The sequence below is a fragment of the Balaenoptera physalus genome (genome assembly GCF_965194825.1).
Source record: "Balaenoptera physalus genome assembly, chromosome: 12".
NCBI classification, from domain to species: Eukaryota; Metazoa; Chordata; class Mammalia; order Artiodactyla; family Balaenopteridae; genus Balaenoptera; species Balaenoptera physalus.
Genome location: NC_138897.1, coordinates 833,393 through 850,239, shown reverse-complemented (window position 1 = coordinate 850,239; position 16,847 = coordinate 833,393). Strand labels below are relative to the sequence as shown.

The 16,847-nt window shown below is 50.5% G+C and overlaps 1 protein-coding gene across 4 annotated transcripts in view; it reads left to right on the top strand.

Moving 5' to 3' along the window:
• The window catches only part of KCNG2 (potassium voltage-gated channel modifier subfamily G member 2), a 73,944-nt gene that overhangs the window by 1,049 nt on the left and 56,048 nt on the right, over positions 1-16,847 (top strand). The gene's annotated exons all lie outside the window — the stretch shown is intronic.

Sequence of the window (16,847 nt, the reverse complement as noted above, 5' to 3'; positions counted from 1 at the left end):
CGGGCGCGGAGCCGGGGCGCGGACCTGAACCCAGGAGAGGGTCCACGAATTCTGCCAACTAGGAGCCCAAGCGCTCCCTGCGCCCTCCCCGTCCGAGCTGAGCCCAGGGGGCTCCCACACTCGCTCTCTGAGCCCAGCCCGGGGTCCGGATAGTGGCTCCGGAAATGAGGGGGGCGGGTGCTCAGGGGGTCCTGGGCTTCGGCAGCGATGACAAGGACGTCCAGAAGGGCGAGCCGGGGTCTCTCTGCGCCCCTAATGCTCTCCCAAGCCCCCGAGTCCCTGGGGACCCTGCCGTGTCCCTGCGCCCGCGCGGATTTGCTCTCCAGGGGTTTCGGGTGACCGGTGGAGCCCCCTCCCAGCCCGCTGGTCCCAGCAGACTCGGTTTCTGATTTCCAACTCTCCGGGCAGGGCTCTGATCGGGGGCTGTGTCTCCTTTTGTCACCGTTTGTCACCTCATCCGAAACTCCAGGCCAGAGCTGGGTTAGGGCTGGGTGGATTCTACTCGGCCTTTGGAATTCCCTGCCTGGGCCTCCCCTTCTCCTCCCTCTCGCTGGGCTGCAGAGATGCCAGTTTCCTGAGTCCTGTACTCAAGGCCAAGATTTGGAGCCAGTGGCAGTTACCCCGCTGGGAGGTGGCCTCGTGGAGGCGGCGGTGGCAGCTGGTTTGCCCCCAGTCCCTGCCCGGGGCAGCTGCCGAGGGGGGTCAGTTAGTAGAACCCCCAAGGTCTCCCTGTCCACCAGGGGTGAGAGCACAGAGACCCTCCGTCTCTGCAGCGACCTCCAGGGCGATCTCACAACCCAGGCAGTTTAAGCAGAAGAGGGCGCCTTCCTTCCCCCACCCCTAATCTCTAGACGGTGCGGTGTATACAGCAGGCCTCCCGAGGCTTCACTACATCTATGATTCCCAGTTAGTCAATGGATGGACTCGTTCTGGCTTCCCTTAAACTGAATGCGGGGGGAGCATTGTGGCTCATTTGGGGCTGGAATCCCCTTGCTGCGGATCCCCGTTGCTTACCAGCCACACACACACTAAGGATTACACGGTATTGCCAACGAAAGGCTAGTATATCTGCACCTTCAATGGGGACAGGTTAGGAGAAAACTCCCAGATCCCTTCCAAGGCCAGTGCCAAAGTGTCCTGATCCTTTTCATCTTACAATTTGTGTATTTCCACTTTGCAAAAGTTTTTTTTTTTGAATACCTTGAGATTTCCATAATTTAAGAAAAAAATTGGATGTTTTTGTAGGCATGGGAGAAAAGGAGGGACAGGAGTTCTTGCCTGGCACCGAGGCCTGCGCACACCAGATGCTCAGAAAATATGTGCTGGTTGATTCATTGTTTGAGTTTAATTAAGAGTTTCTAGCCAGGGTATGGCTGGGAGCTGCCCTATCGTCATCACAGGTGTATGTGCGATGATTAGCAGGTAGTGTGGAACACGTGGGTTGGTAGGAAATGATAACATGTTGGGTTTGGCCCTGGCCAAAGCAGGTGGGGCCTGTGTCCCTGGAGGATTTGACAGCCAGGGGTGCGGGCAGCCCCCCTCCTACCCCAGCTCTCCCTGCACGTCGCAGCTGAAAGGGGGTCCGCTTGGGCGTTGAAGGGACAGCCGTGTCTCTGTCACCTCCCAGCGGCTCTCCTGAGAGCTCCAGCGCTTCTCAGCCGAAGCAGACGAGACAGAGGCCCGCTCCTGCTCGGCGTCGCGCCTGTGGGCACCTGCCAGGTTCGGACGGTTACTCGGTGCCCCGTGCCATTAACGCAGCCAAGCAGGACCGGGTGCGCGTCGCTGTGAGGCCAGACACACGCGTACTGGGCCTCCTCGGTCGGGAGCCGGTGGGCAAATGTTTCAGCTGCTGCTGTTTTAGCTTTTCTGATCCCTCCCGTGTCAGATGAGAAGGCTGGACTGAACCATGCCAGCTCTCTGACTTTCGGGGGAAAACTCGTTTCTGTGAAACGGAGCCGGGCATACATTCACACAAAATCAAACTCCTAACACTTTAATTTGATGGTCTGTTTAGAAAGAAGACAAATTGAAATGTCACATATAAATAGTACAGGAGACATTACGTTGTTTTTTAAATTAATGAAGCTAAGACGCAAGAGGAGACCACACGCACGGAGGGGCAGACGGTGCCCTGGGCCCCCGACGCCCTGCGCTGCTGCCTAGGGGCTCCCGCTGGGCCACGGCGCTCTGCCCCCGCCTCACCCACCCGGCACCTGCTCTGGCCCCCACCCCCCGCCTCCCTCCTCCCTCCTCACCCACCCGGCACCTGCTCTGGCCCCCACCACCCCCACCCCTCCTCCCTCCTCACCCACCCGACACCTGCTCTGTGCCCCCCCCACCCCCACCCCTCCTCCCTCCTCCCTAGACAAGCCTCCTGGGGAGGCAGCAGATAAGCTCGGGTGGCGGCAGAGCCAGAGCCCTGGGCTGCAGTTCCCAGAATTTAATGACCTTCCTGGATATTTTTAACCTTCTCAGATATTTAAACGATGGAGTTTAAACCTTAGATTAGACTTGGGAAGTGTTGGGCACATGAAAATCGAGGCTAGGATTATGGGGCCCAGCGGAGCCTCAGAAACCCTCAGGCTGACCTGAACGTTGGGTTTTTTTACTACATTCTAGCTGGAAGAGGCAGATTTATTTTTGCAAAGGATTAGCCTTTTCCGGTGGGAAAGGCTGTGGTCTCCGTGTTCGTGACTCAGTCCTCAGCGGCCGGCAGCCACCCGGCCCCAACAGGACTCAGGGAGCGGGTGTGTGTGGACGGAGGGTCTGCCCCCGGCTGGCGTGGCTTCCGGGGCCTCTGCACTCCCAGCCGGGGGTCTCCACATGCACCCTCACCCCTCCCGTCCCCAGAGGGTGCCTGCCTCCATCCGGGGTTCTGTCCGGGGGTTGGCATGGGGCCTGGGCTTCGGAGCCTCAGCCGGAGTGCAGGTGATTCCCATCACTGGGACAGTGGGAAGCTGGTGTGTGGGTTGTGGGCTGGCGTCTTTGTAGCAGAAGTGGAACAGAAAGTACCGGCATGTCACGTATTATGGGTGCAGTTCTCTGTGTTCTGGGTCACGGCGTTAAACGGGTTCAAAATAACGGAAAGGCCCTGCCCAGAACGTGTGTCTAGAAGCCGGAGCTCCCCGCTGAGTTCAGCGTAGCCGGGCAGCCGAGAGCGGCCAGGCTCACAGCAGAGCCCAGGGCTGCCCACTGGGGTGGGGCCGGCCTTGGGGGGGGCGGTGGCGCGCCCGCCGGGGGGGCGGGGCGCTGGCTCAGGCCCCGCCCCTTGCTAAGCGGGCACCTGCCGGACTCCCTGGTCCCGGAGTCCCGCCCCCAGTGCGGGTCAAACTCAAGGGTGCCTCCGCCGGCCCCTGGGACAGAGTCCCCGTGCGCTGTCTGAGCCCCCGACCTCCAGGCCAAGCAGATTTCAGATCGTCTCCCTGAACACACAGCGGCCAAACCGGGTCTGGTAACAGCCAGGAAGAGGGTTCCCTTCCTTTCCGGGGATCGAGGAGGCGTGTAGATTAACATGGGAAAAAGTGCATGACAAGTTTTAAATCCGAATGCTTTATGTAACATCATAGCAATTAATGCAATGGAGTGTAACGCTTCAGTGATATAAAACGCATTAAAAATTAATGCCCGTTATGTAGATTAGCTACTTAGTCATAGGAAGGGAACAGTCTTGCTTCTCAGCCTCAGATGTTTGATTGTGGTGCTGTAATGTTGTGAGGCCCCTTTCTGGACAATTTAGCTGTTTCACAGTTACTTCAAGAAAATGACCGCTTCTGACTGTGAACAAATTTTCTTGGTTCTTTTTTCCACCAAAAGAAAAAAAAAAAAGACATCTTTTAGATGAGGAAAGATAGGAAATATGTATCGTTGGCTTTTTGAACACTCACCAAATTGGAAGTAGAAAAATTCTGGAGTCTCAAGAAAATGCAGAGGTGTGCAGGGTAACAAGCACGATGAACAAGGTGGATGTTTATCTCCCGGAATCGTGACGTGTTGTTTTAACAAGAAACCTACAACTGGGGGGCGCAGGCTTGGCGAGTAAGAGGCTTCCGAGGGGCTGTCACTCCCGGGAAACACCTGCTGGCCGGCTGGGGGCCATGACGCACCTGAGCCCACACCTGGTCCCTGGGGAGGGGGGCACCCGGTGCGTCCACCGGAGCAGAGCTGCAGGCAGACAGGCCATTGGGAGGGAGAGGGGCTCGCTCTGCTCAGCGGCGTCATGGGTGGGTCACATCTGGGCTGACGCCCTTTTATGTGAAGAGATTATTTCACACCGAAGGAAACGCGACCAAAAAGAAGCCCGCTCCGAGCCCGAGGAGCAAGTGGAAAGGTGGTGCCTCATGTTTCCAGATAAAACAAATGCAACTAAAAATACCTGCTATTGCTTTTCCTTCACCATGAAAGAAGTACATTTTTATCATAGAGGAACTGGAAACATAGATTAAAGAGAAGCGTAAGTTTAGGCAAAAGCTTGTGTAATTCCACTCCTAGAGGGAACGGCTACTGATTTGTCAGGGTATGTCCTTCTTTCAGGGTTTATACACAGAATTACCACCCACATTCCCATGTCCACACACTCTCATACAAGCGTGTGGGATCATTTTATGTCTTCATGTTTTCACTTGTTAAATTGAATGTTTTTGGGTGGATCTGTCAAAATGTGTTTGTGTTTCCTTCTATTGTTGGCCATGTGGGTTGTTTCTCATTTCTCATGTTCTATAATAGACATCTTTATCTTCAAAAAGCATTTCATTTGGTCACAGTGCATGAGCTCTCAGGCTTTTGATACATGATGCCAAATGGTTTCTCGGGAAAGTTGTGCCGAAGTTCCCTGCACGTCCCCTTGACTCTCATTACATCTCGAATCTTAATCTCTACGTTTCCAAAGCCAAGGTCTTTCTGTCGGAAGGTACCACAGGGTCGTTACAAAACACTCGTGCAGGAGAAAGCGTGAATCAGGACGTGTGCTGCCACCGAGCTGGCCAGCTCCTGGGCTCTCTGTCACGCATGTCCCTGCATGTCCTGCACCGGGAGACGCCTGGTTTCCTGCGTGTGTTTTCAGGGATCATTGCTGCCTCGGTTGTCCCGTCTGTCTCCCAGGAAGGCTGAGCTGCTTCCCCCGCTGCTTTTTGCTCCTGTCCTCTGTTTCTCTGTGGCGGCCTCGCTTCTCCCATTTTTGGCGTGTGCTTCTCCCCGGACCACCGTTTGCCCGCTCTGTTTGCATTTACCTGCAGCCCTGCAGTGGGCCACCAGCCGTGTGAGCACCAGCACGCGGGCACCCACCCTCTGGCCTTGGCCACATGTCTGTGCCGCAGGGCCCAGCACGCATTAGGTCAGCAGACGTCTCTGAGTGTTCACAGTGAGCTGGGTTCTGTGCTAAGCATCAGAAAGTATATCTTGAGCCTCTAAAATCTGGAGTCCAGTTGTGGAGGAGGAGATGTATACAGATACAGAAGGATGGGCGCAGCTACACACACATGCACATCCATACACACGTGTACACACCCACATATACACCTACACGCATGCACATCAACACACGTATACATGTATACACACATACATACCCACCCACATGTGTACACACATTCACACACACACACACGCATGCACAAGCCTGGCGGGCAGGGGAGACCCTCAGAGAAGTCGCCGGGCAACGCCCCGTGAGCCACACGGCCTGGAGAACTGGAGCGGCGCCCAGGGGTGGGGGGTCTGAGCTGGGGGCCCATGTGCGCTCGTCTTGCTCACAGACCTCTGCTTGGTGTCAGTAAGTGGGGGCAATGTAGGCGACTTTGAGACGTGTCCCCACAGAGTGGTGTGCGGCCGTCTTCAGGCCACACGCCTGCCCTGGGGCTCCCCCCCGTCCCCCTCCACTCCGCCCCCCCCAGTGCAGGGAGGCTGCCAGCGAGGCCCTTTGTCCGCGCTTGGTACTCAGTCGGCCTCTCGCTGCACCTGCCCTGCAGCCCGTGCGGCCCTCGGGCCTGGCACGGGCTCCTCCCCTCCCACCGCCGCGGCCCCGGGGAACAGGAATTATTCTGTCCCCACACACACAACGCGCCGCCTAACTCGGCCTGGACAAGAAGGACCCCAGGATCGGACGTCTGTTGGCGCCGTCCACGGCTGCAGGGAGGAGGCCTTGGCACGCGGCTCTCCCACCACCCCGGCCTGTGAAGGGACGTTCCGCTGTGCCTTTGGCGGTGAGACCAGAATAAGGGCTTACGAGCCTCATTTCAGGCAGGTGGAGGCCATGTTAATGGAGAACAAACAGGGCAGTGGTGGGCCTCTGTTTTCAAAACTGCCATTGGCTCAGGGCCAGAATTAGAAGTTACCGACTTGAGTCTTGCAGCATTTTCTTTCTTCACCCTCCCCATGGGTCTAGGCTCCGTGTAGAGTCTCAAGGCTGAACTCCCTCATCTTTTTTCATGTTTAAATATTAGAATTAGCCCCAAACCTGGGCCACCTGAGACTCCCAGGTGTTGAGCTGGAAAGAACTCGGGAAGACTCACCGTAAGGACAAGGAAGCTGACCTGCCCGCGACTGGTCACGGCCCTGGGCTCAGACCTTGACCTCGGTGTGGCGCCTGGGGTCTGCAGGCAGGCGGGCGGCCGTTCTCTGCTCGCTCTCCCCCAACAGCAGGGCCTCCGGGGCGGTGTTTTGAGAGGTCTGTGCCCCCCGGGGCTTGTCTGTCCTCACCGTCCACGTGACTCCTGAGTCTCGAGGCTCCGTCTGCCTGGGGGTGTCGTCACCCAGATGTCCTCTCGCTGGGGGGACAAGCCCTGCCGCCAGAGGTCCTTGGGCGGGTCGTTTGCTCCGTTGGATGATGAGAAACGTCTGAGTGATGAGCTCAAGGCCACACAGCTCCCGAGTGAGGGGCCAAGGCTCACATTTTCTGACTCACAATCCTTTCCAGCCTCCGTGGTTGCGAGGCCCCAGACCCGGGCTGGAGTCTGCACTTGAGAGCCTGGTGTGCGGCCCCCAGCCCCACGCAGACACCCCGGCACACGGGCACCTGACGGGGCATCCCTGCCATCCCTCCCTCACAGCAGGGCGGGCACTCGGACCCACTGATGACACCTCCAGGTGGCACCTCTAGGCGTCCCAGCCTAGAACAGAAGGCTTCACTTCTCCTAGGCACTGTTAACAGGAGTCTCACCGAATGCCTGCCGACTTGGGGCCCAGCCTCCCTGCCTCCGTGATTCACTGCTGTGGTTTCCAACCCCTCCTCCTGCATCATGGGCGCCCAGCCTCCAGGGGTCGTGAGGTCGCTGAGCTGGTGGCCAGTGTCCATGTCACTCAGGCACCTGCGGCCGGGTTCAGTCTGGTCCCACACCGCTCACACGACCGCTGTCCCTGTCCGTGGCGTGGAAACAACCCCCGTGGCCTTGCGGGGAGGAGAGCAGGCAGGAAGCGCTGTCGGCACCCAGTGTGGAGCGTCTTAGGTGAAACGCCTTTCTGTCTTTCAGGGCAGAAGCTGATATTTCAAAAAGAGGAGGAACTTGCAAATAGTCTAAAAGAAAAAAATCAAAGTGAAGAGGGACAAAAAGAGAAACTTAGAAAGGAAGCATTGGGAAAGAGACAGGAGAGACTGGAGAAAGAGGCCCATGTCGGGAATGCGGCATTCGTGATGGGGCACGGGCTCTCCTGGGACATGGGGTGGGGCTCCATGGCACTGAGGGAGGCTCATCCTAGGGCTCCAGGGAGCAGGGCAGGCTGACCAGGATGCTGGGGCCGTGGCTCAACCAGTAAGAGGAGACCGACTTCGATCTCATCCAATACCAGATACTGAGTAGAGGCAGTACATACTGAAATCAAACATTTTAAAACAAACTAGAAAAATCTAGAAGTTACTATTTATAGTCTCTGGAGGGACAGGACTTTCCAACCTCAGAAGCGGTGGGTGATATCAGTCAGCAATGACTGTAATAAAAACAAACCAGAACTTAAACAATACTCAAAAGCTGGTTGTGTTTCTATACACTAGCAGTGAACAATCTGAAAAGGAAATTAAGAAAACAATTCCATTTATAACAGCATCAAAAATAATAAAATACTTAGGAATACATTTAACCAAGGAAGTACTTGTACGCTGAAAAATACAAAGAAATTAAAGACCTAAATAAATGGAGAGACATCTTGTGTTCATGGATTGGAAGGCTTAATATTATCAAAGTGTCAGTACTCCCCAAACTGCCCTACAGATTCAGTATGCTCCCTGTCAAAATCCCTGCTTCCTGTTTGCAGAAATGGCTGGTCCTAAATTTCATATGGAATTGCAAAGGACCCAGGTAAGTCGAAAAAATCTTGAAAAAGAAAAACAAGGTTGGAGGACTCACACTTACTACTTATTGAAACTTACTTCAAAGCAACAGTAATCAAAATGGTGTGGTCTTGGCATAAGAAGAGATGTATAGATTAATGGAATAGAGTGGGGAGTCTGGAAGTGAACCCCAAAATCTGTGGAGGTTGATTTTCAACAGAGGAGCCAAGACCATTCAGTGGGGAAAGAATAGTTTCTTCAACAAATGGAGCTGGAACAACAGGATTCAACATGCAAAAGAACATCCAAAAGTGTCTCTGATACAAAAAAAAAAAAAAAAAAAAATTGCTCATCATACCAAGAACCAGAAATATCAAAACCTGACTGAAAAAAGACCATCAATAAATGCTGAGATGAATCAGATGTTGGAATTATCTGACTAGTCTTCTAAAGCAGCCTTCACAAAAATGCTTCACGAAGCAATTATGGGTTTTCCTGAAACAAACAAACAAACAAAAAACAGAAAACTTCAGCAAAGAAATGCAAGTTATAAAAAAATATACAAAGAAATTATAGAACTGAAAAATACAATAATTGAATTTAAAAACTTGCTGCATGGGGTCAAAAGTAGAGAGGACATAACAGAGGATAAAATCAGTGAACCTGAGATTAATCAAAACTGACCAGTCTCAACAACAGAGAGAAAAAAAGACTGAAAAAAAAAATGAACAGAGTCATAGGGACCTGTGGGAAAATAACAAAAATATCAACATTTTTACCATCAGGCCTCAGAAGGAGAGAAGAAAGGGAATGGGACTGAAAAAGTATTTGAATAAAAAAAAGCCTGAAAACCTCTCAAACTCGGCAGAAAATACAAACCTACAGACTCAAGGAGCAGAGCAGAAAAACGACAGAAAAATCTCTAAATTCTTGGGAATTAGATAACACACACAAACAATTCATATGTCAAAGAGGAAGTCTCAAAAGAAATTTTAAAATACATAACCCTGAAAGGAAATGAAAACACAACAAATCAAAATATGTGGAATGCAGCCAAAGCAGTGCCGAGAAAAATTGATAGCACTAAAATGCTTATATTAGAAAAGAGGAAAGATCTCTATATCTGATACTATATCAATAATATAACTTTTAAAATTGTGTTAGTTCTTTAAGAACTCCTTAAAAAAAGAAATCTCCAGGTCCTGGGGGTTTCACTGGAAAATTCTACCAAATATTCAAAAAAGAATTAATCCTACCAAACATTTAACAAAAAGGAGGGAACACTTTCTAAATCTCTTTGAGGTTAGCATTACCTGGAGACCACACTAGACAAAGACAACATACAAAAAGGAAAACTACAGATCAATATCATTCATGAACTTGGACACAAACTCCTAAACAAAATATTGGCACTTTGAATCTAGCAATGCATAAAGTTACCGGCCCAAGTGAGATTTAATCCAGGTATGCAAGTCTGGTTCAACATTCAAAAATCAGTCAGAATAATTCACCTTATCAACAGAACAGATATACAATCACATCAATTGATGCAGAAAAAGCATTTGATAAAATACAACACCCACTAATAATGAAAACTCTCAGAAAACTAGAAATAGATCCTCAACTTGATAAAGAGCACCTGAAAAAAACATACAGCTAACATCATACTTAATGGTGAAAGGCTGAATGTTTTCCCCCTCAGATCAGGAACAAGGCAAGGGCGTCCCCTCTCAACCTAGTACTGAAAGTTAAATAAAGCAAGAAAAGGAAATAAAAGGCACACAGTTCAGAAAGGATGAAATATAATTACCCCTCTTTGCAGATGCCATGATTATCTGTGTAGAAAATTCCAAGGAATGTACCAAGAAAACTCCTAGAACCAATAAGTGAATACAGCAAGGTCACAGGGTAAGATATTAAGACACAAAAATCACTCACATTTCCATATACCAACAATTAACGTGTGAAACCAATTAAAAACACAGGACCATTACAGTCACTTGAAAGAAAATTAAATACTTAGGTATGAATGATGCAAAACACTTACAGGGTCCATATGCTGCAAATTATAAAATGCATATGAAAGATATCAAAGAAGACCTGAAGAAGAGAACGACATACCAGGTTCACGGATTAGAAGACTCTACACAGTACAGTTGTCTATTCTCCTCAAACTGATCTATGGGTTTAATACGATTTCTATCAAAATCCCAACAAGAATTTTTGTAGACATGTACAGCTTATTCTAAAATTCATATGGAAAGGCACAGGCTCTAACATAGCTAAAACAATCTTGAAAAAGAAGGATAAAGTGGATAATTACTCTACCCAATATTAATGCTCACTATATAGCTCCAGTAATAAGACAATGTGATGCTGGCAGAGGGATAGGCAGATGCATAGAACACGGAACCCAGTAGTGGACCCACACAGGTACACCTAACTGATCTTCAACGAAGTTACAAAACCAATTCAGTGGAGGAAGCGTAGCCTTTTCAACAAATGGCAGTTCAGTTGGTCATCCACAGGAGAAAAAAAGAACTCATCCTTAACTTCACACCTTCTATAAAAATCAACTCAAACACAACACTGTAAATCAGTTATACTCCAATAAAATAAATGTTTTAAAAATTAACTCAGAAATGGATCACAGACTTTAATGTAAAATGTAAAACTGTAAGACTTTTAGAAAAAAATAGGAGAGAATCATCTGGATTTAGGGTTATTAGACTTGACACCAAAAGCATGGTCTGTAAAAGGTAGACATGACAAATTGGACCTCATCAGAATTAAAAACTGCTTTTCCAAAGACCCTTTGAAGAGCATGAAAGGAAAAGCTACAGAGTGGGAGACAATATTTGCAAACCACACATCCAATAAAGGACCCCAATCTGTAATATATAAAGAATTCTCAAAATTCAATAGACAACAGCAACAACAAAACCAAAAATATCCAATTAAAAATGAGCAAAATATATGAACAGCTATTTCACTGAAGAGGATATACAGATGGTAAATAAGCACATGAAAGATGTTCAGCATCATTAGCCGTTAGAGAAATGCAAATTAAAGCCACAAAAAGGTATCACTACACACTTATCAAAATAAATAAAAAATATACACCAAATGCTGACAAGGATATAGAGAAATGATCTCTCATACATCGCTGGTGGGAATGTAAAATGGTGCAATCACTGTGGAAATTTGTTTGGCGGTTTTTTATAAAATCGATTATGCAACTACAATATGACCCAGCAGTTGCACTCCTGGGCATTTATCCCAGAGAAACGACAACTTCTGTTCACATAAAAGCCTGTACACGACAGTTTATTGCAGTTCTGTTTGTAATATCAAAAACTGGATACAACCCAGATTCTTTCTATGGGTGAATGGTTAACTGTGGTCCTTCCACACCATGAAATACTACTTGCAATAAAATAGGAGTGAGCTATTGATACACGCAGTAGTTTGGATGAATCTCCAGGGAATTTGCTGAGTTAAAACACTTTTTACGATGAAAAATCTATTTATGTGTTAGCAATATACTTTAAAATATATTTCTATTGGGGGTAGGGAAGGCTTCTCAGAGAAAATGACTTGAATGTGCAAAAGGGGGTTCTCTGCAGCCTTCATACAAGTGTCTAGCTGTAAAGTAACAGTAAGATAGTGTCCAGTGATAGGGCAGTGCTGAGGGAGGAGTAACGGCCCATCCTCGGGGTGAGATGCTCCCCAGTGCCCACCCGCACGCTTACAGGCAGGCAGAGGAGCTTAGGTAGGACTTCGAGTGGCGTCAAAGAAGAGCCAACGTCCTATTCCCATGGGGTTCCCAGTGCCAAGGAGAGAACCACGATTTAGCAAAAATGTGGGCGTTTCCTTACAGCCCTCGCTGCCCACCGACCCTGCCCCACCAGCCAGACCTCTGCGTGGAAGCCTTGCTCAGCCTTCCTGTCTGACTGGGAGGGAGCAAAGAGGAGAACTGTGGAGTCTGAGGACGTGTGAGCTCCAGTGCTGCCCCGGGGGCTTTCTTGCCTCTCCTGCTGTGGACGCGGGGCCTGCAGGCAACCACCCGTCCATCTCCCTCCCCGCCGGGCACCATGCCCACCGCAGCTGCCAGCAGCCAGAGGTCAGCTCAGCCAGCTGTGTCAGAATACGCAAAGAAAGGGGTGGAGGACCCCCGGATCTATGACGGTTGTCAGTGGTGATGGGATTAAAGGTAATTCTTCCTTCTATGTTATTGTACTGTCCAATTTTCCCCTTTTCCCATGGCTTAGTTTTATAATTGGAACATTATTCTTTACGAAGATGAACGTCTAAGACTCATTTATGCAAATTAATGTAGAGATGAATAAGAAACATCAAAACATATCCTTCTTGCGGCTGAAAAGAAAAGTGTTGCGTCCGCGGTGGGAAGTCTCATCCCACGCCTTTCTGACCAACCTCCCCCTCTGCACCCAGCAGCTGGCCAGTGACACCTGGGGCTTTTGCAGGGTGGACGGGGCAGATGCCCCCCTCACGGCTGGGCGCTGGATCGCAGGGGGATCGTAGTGATCTGTTTGGGCTAAATTCACCCTCTAGTCCCGTCGAAGCAGCTGCACCGCGTGGGGCGGGTTGGGCAGGGGCTCGGGGCGGGGCGTGTCGTCTTGGGGACTCGGGATGCCAGGAACCACGTACATTCACATCCTCCGTGAAAAGTTCGGAACCTCCTTAGGACCCTGCGACGCTCAGGATGCCACATACCTGAGACAGGGTCCGGCAGCCCTGCGTGTCCCCTGGAAGGTGGCCGCTGCAAAGGCCCAGTGCCGGGAGGGCTGCCAGGAAGCTGCTAGGATCAGGCGGTGGGCTCTTCCCTGACGGAAGGTTCTGGCGGGAGCGGCCCCCAGCCCCCTGCCCCCTCCTGACTGGGGCTGCTCCGAGGGACCTGCTCGCTGCCTCCGCCACACGCCCCCAGGAAGACTTGGCCGCTGCTTGGCCGTCATCCCAGTCAGGAGTGCGAGGGGCAGTGGACCCCCGTTTGTCCTCCCACCCCAGGTCCATCCGGGCCACCCTACGGAGGTGCCGGCGGAACCCGCTGGGTGGGACCCACAGGTGAGGCGCCCGGGTCATGGAGTCTCCTGCCTCGGGGCTGCCCTGGGCCTGTTGAGCCCCTCCCTGCTTCCTCCTCATCCTCGCCCCCCCACCAGCTCTCCCGCCCTCTTAGAACGAGTGTGCATTGGTAACGTGAGAAACTATTTGGGGGCTTCCCTGGTGGCGCAGTGGTTACGAATCCGCCTGTCAATGCAGTGGACACGGGTTCGAGCCCTGGTCCGGGAGGATCCCACATTCTGCGGAGCAACTAAGCCCGTGCACCACGACTACTGAGCCTGCGCTCTAGAGCCCACGAGCCACAACCACTGAGCCCATGTGCCACAACTACTGAAGCCCGTGCGCCTAGAGCCCGTGCTACGCAACAAGAGAAGCCACCGCAATGAGAAGCCCGCGCACCACAAGGAAGAGTAGCCCCTGCTCGCCGCAACTAGAGAAAGCCCGCGCGCAGCAACAAAGACCCAACGCAGCCAAAAATAAATAAATTGTAAATATGTATATATATATATTAAAAAAAAAGAAACTATTTGAACGGAAGAGAAAATGTTCTTGAAGCAAGTGGCACAACTGTTTATTTTTGGGACTCCGTTAACATCAAGCTGTATAAAAATTAAACGACACCAGTTCACCCCAAGTAGATCATCGTGTGCGGCAGCCCCTCCCCAGTCAACGGAGCTTCCTGCTGTGCTTCCACACAAGCCTCACCTGATCTGGACGCCTCGTTCAGAACTGGCCCGAGGGCCTGGGTACCCCTGGGCCATCGGAGAGCGGCTGCCCGTTGGCAGGACCTGCCTGCAGTCCCACAGGCAAACACGTGGGCTTTGTTGTCATTGTAGAAATGGCCACATCTGGGCTGCAGGAAGGTGATGGCACTGCCTGAAATGAACAGCAATGGCCTCGCTGGTTCCCTACCCGGTGATACGGGCGCTGTCACTGCCACCCGCCGTCCCGGGTGGAGAAACAGGGACACAGGGTAGGCAGTCGACTTGCGAATGTCACATAGCTCTCGAGGAACAGGCCCCGACCCTCGGACCCCGGGCTGGAGGCAAGAGCCCTTAAGTCTTTCTTGGCTGGGTTTCTGGAACCGAGCATCAGGTGTTGACCTTGATGTGAGGAACACCAGGTGTGACGCCTGCAGAGCCGTGGCAGCCCAGCTTTGGGAGCAGACCAGAGGGTTGAGACTCGGGCCCTCTGGTTTGTGTGGCTTTATCAGCTGGGCTCCTTTGTTATTTATCCTGAATAATTTCAAAAGAACAGGGTGCTTGTGGTCTTGTCACTGATTAGTTATTCAGACTGTAGGGATCGTGGTGAAGGGGCTGACATGTTCCTCGGTGGATGATCCCACAGGTTAAAGCTCAAGTATCTGGACAGGTGCCCGACCCTGGCAATTCCCCAAGGGCCCCTGAGCACAGCCTCAGTGGGAGCAGGAGTGTGACCTGGGGAGGGGACACAGCTGGGAGGGGAAGGAGGGGGTCTCGGGGTGCATGCCAAGGAGGGGAGCCCAGGGACCGGAGCTGAACCTGTCGGCAGGCTGACCCATGTGGGAGACCCTGAGGCCTCCCAGAATAGCCTCCTTTGTGCTGAGCCCAGGTCAGCCTCCAGCCCCAGTTCCCACCACCTCCTGGGAGAAGTGGCACAGCTGCCAGCTGTGGTCCCACGGGGACACCATCGCGCCCCTCAGATGCCACAAGCTTGCGAGGCCCCCAGGAGAGCAGGCGGGGGGCCCCCTAGGGAGGGGGTAGTTGTCAGTTTCTGGGAAGGCTGAGAGTCCCTGCTTGTGACCTCACGACACAAGACACAGCGGGTGTTTGCAGCGAACCTAGTGCGCGTCCCTGGGAACGTGAACTGTGCCCGGTCTGCTCTGGGTGTTCAGAAGCAGTCTTCTGAGCGGGACATCTTAGCTGAGAAGAAAGAATGGAAAGAGGGAAGCTTGAGGAACCACCAGGTGTACCAAAGGGAAAGTACAGATGCCACGGCCAGGGTTCCTTAAACATGACCAAAGTTTCATGTTTTGGGCGTCTGAACAGTGCTTTCTTCATGATCCCTGTAATCTGAAAACTAATCAGTGATAAGATCTAGGCAACTACATGGCTAATTGCAGTAAACTATACATAACGTAAAATTTACCATTTTAACCATTTTTAAGTGTACAGTTCAGTGGCATTAGATGCATTTGAAATCTTGTGTAACCATCCCCATCCTCCGTCTCCAGAACTTTCTCATTTTCCAGTTGACACTCTGTCCCCCTCAAGCACTCACTCCCCCTCCCCTGCCCCAGCCCCCGGCCCCATCCTGCTTTCCGGCTCTGAACTTAACTCCTCAAGGGACCTCCTACAATATTTGCCCTTTTGTGACTGGCTTCTTTCACTCAGCACTGTGTTCTCAAGGTTGGTCCACGTTGTAGCGGAATTTCTTTCCTTTTTATAACGTAACATTGTAACATTCCCTGTGTCTATCACCACCTGCTGCTGATGCAGCCGTCTGCTGATGGACACCTGGGTTGCTCCCACCTTTGGCTGTTGTGAATCGCGCTGCTGTGAACGTGGGCACACAAGTATCTGTTCGAGTCCCTGCTTTCAATTCTTCTGGGTAGATACACAGAACTGGCATTATTGGACCATACGGTGACTCTATTTTTAATTTTTTGAGGGATCCCTGTACTGTTTTCCACAGTGATTGTACCATTTTATATTCCCACCTCCAGTGCCCAAGGGTTCAGATTTCTCCACATCCTCGCCAATACTCTTTCTGTTTGTTTTTTCTCTTTATAATAGCCACCCTAATGGATGTGAAGTGGTATCTCATTGTGGTTTTGATTTTCATTTCTCTAATGATTAGTGTTGTTAGAGCATCTTTTCATGTGCTTATTGGCCATTTTTATTTTTTTCTTTGGAGAAATATCTATTCAAGTCCTTTGTCCATTTTTAAAATAGGTTTTTTAGGTTGTCATTGAGCTGTAGGAGTTCTCCATATATTCCAGATAGCAGTCCTTTATCAGACATACGGCTTGAAAATATTTTCTCCTAATCATCTGATCTGTGGGCTGTCTTCCCACTCTGTTGATAGTGTTCTTTGGTGAACAAAATTATTTAATGTTGACGAAATCCAGTTAATCTACTTTTCCTTTTTTTACTTGTGCGTTTGATGTCATATCCAAGAAATCATTACCAAATCCAATGTCATGAAGCTTAGAAGAAAAGCTCCGTTTTCTTCTAAGAGTTTTATGGTTTTAGTTCTTATGTTTAGGTCTTTGATCCATTTTGAGCTAATTTTTTTATATGGTGTAAGGTAAGGATCCAACTTCCTTTTTTTTTTTTTTTTTTTGCATACAGATATCCAGTTTTCCCAACACCATTTGTTGAAAAGATGGTCTTCCACATTGAATGGTCTTGGCACCATTTAACCATGTATTTGAGGGTTTATTTCGGGGTTCTCGATTCATCCTGTTGGTCATAAATCCGTCTTTATGCCAGTGATGCACTGTTTTGTTTGCTACAGTTTTGTAGTAAGT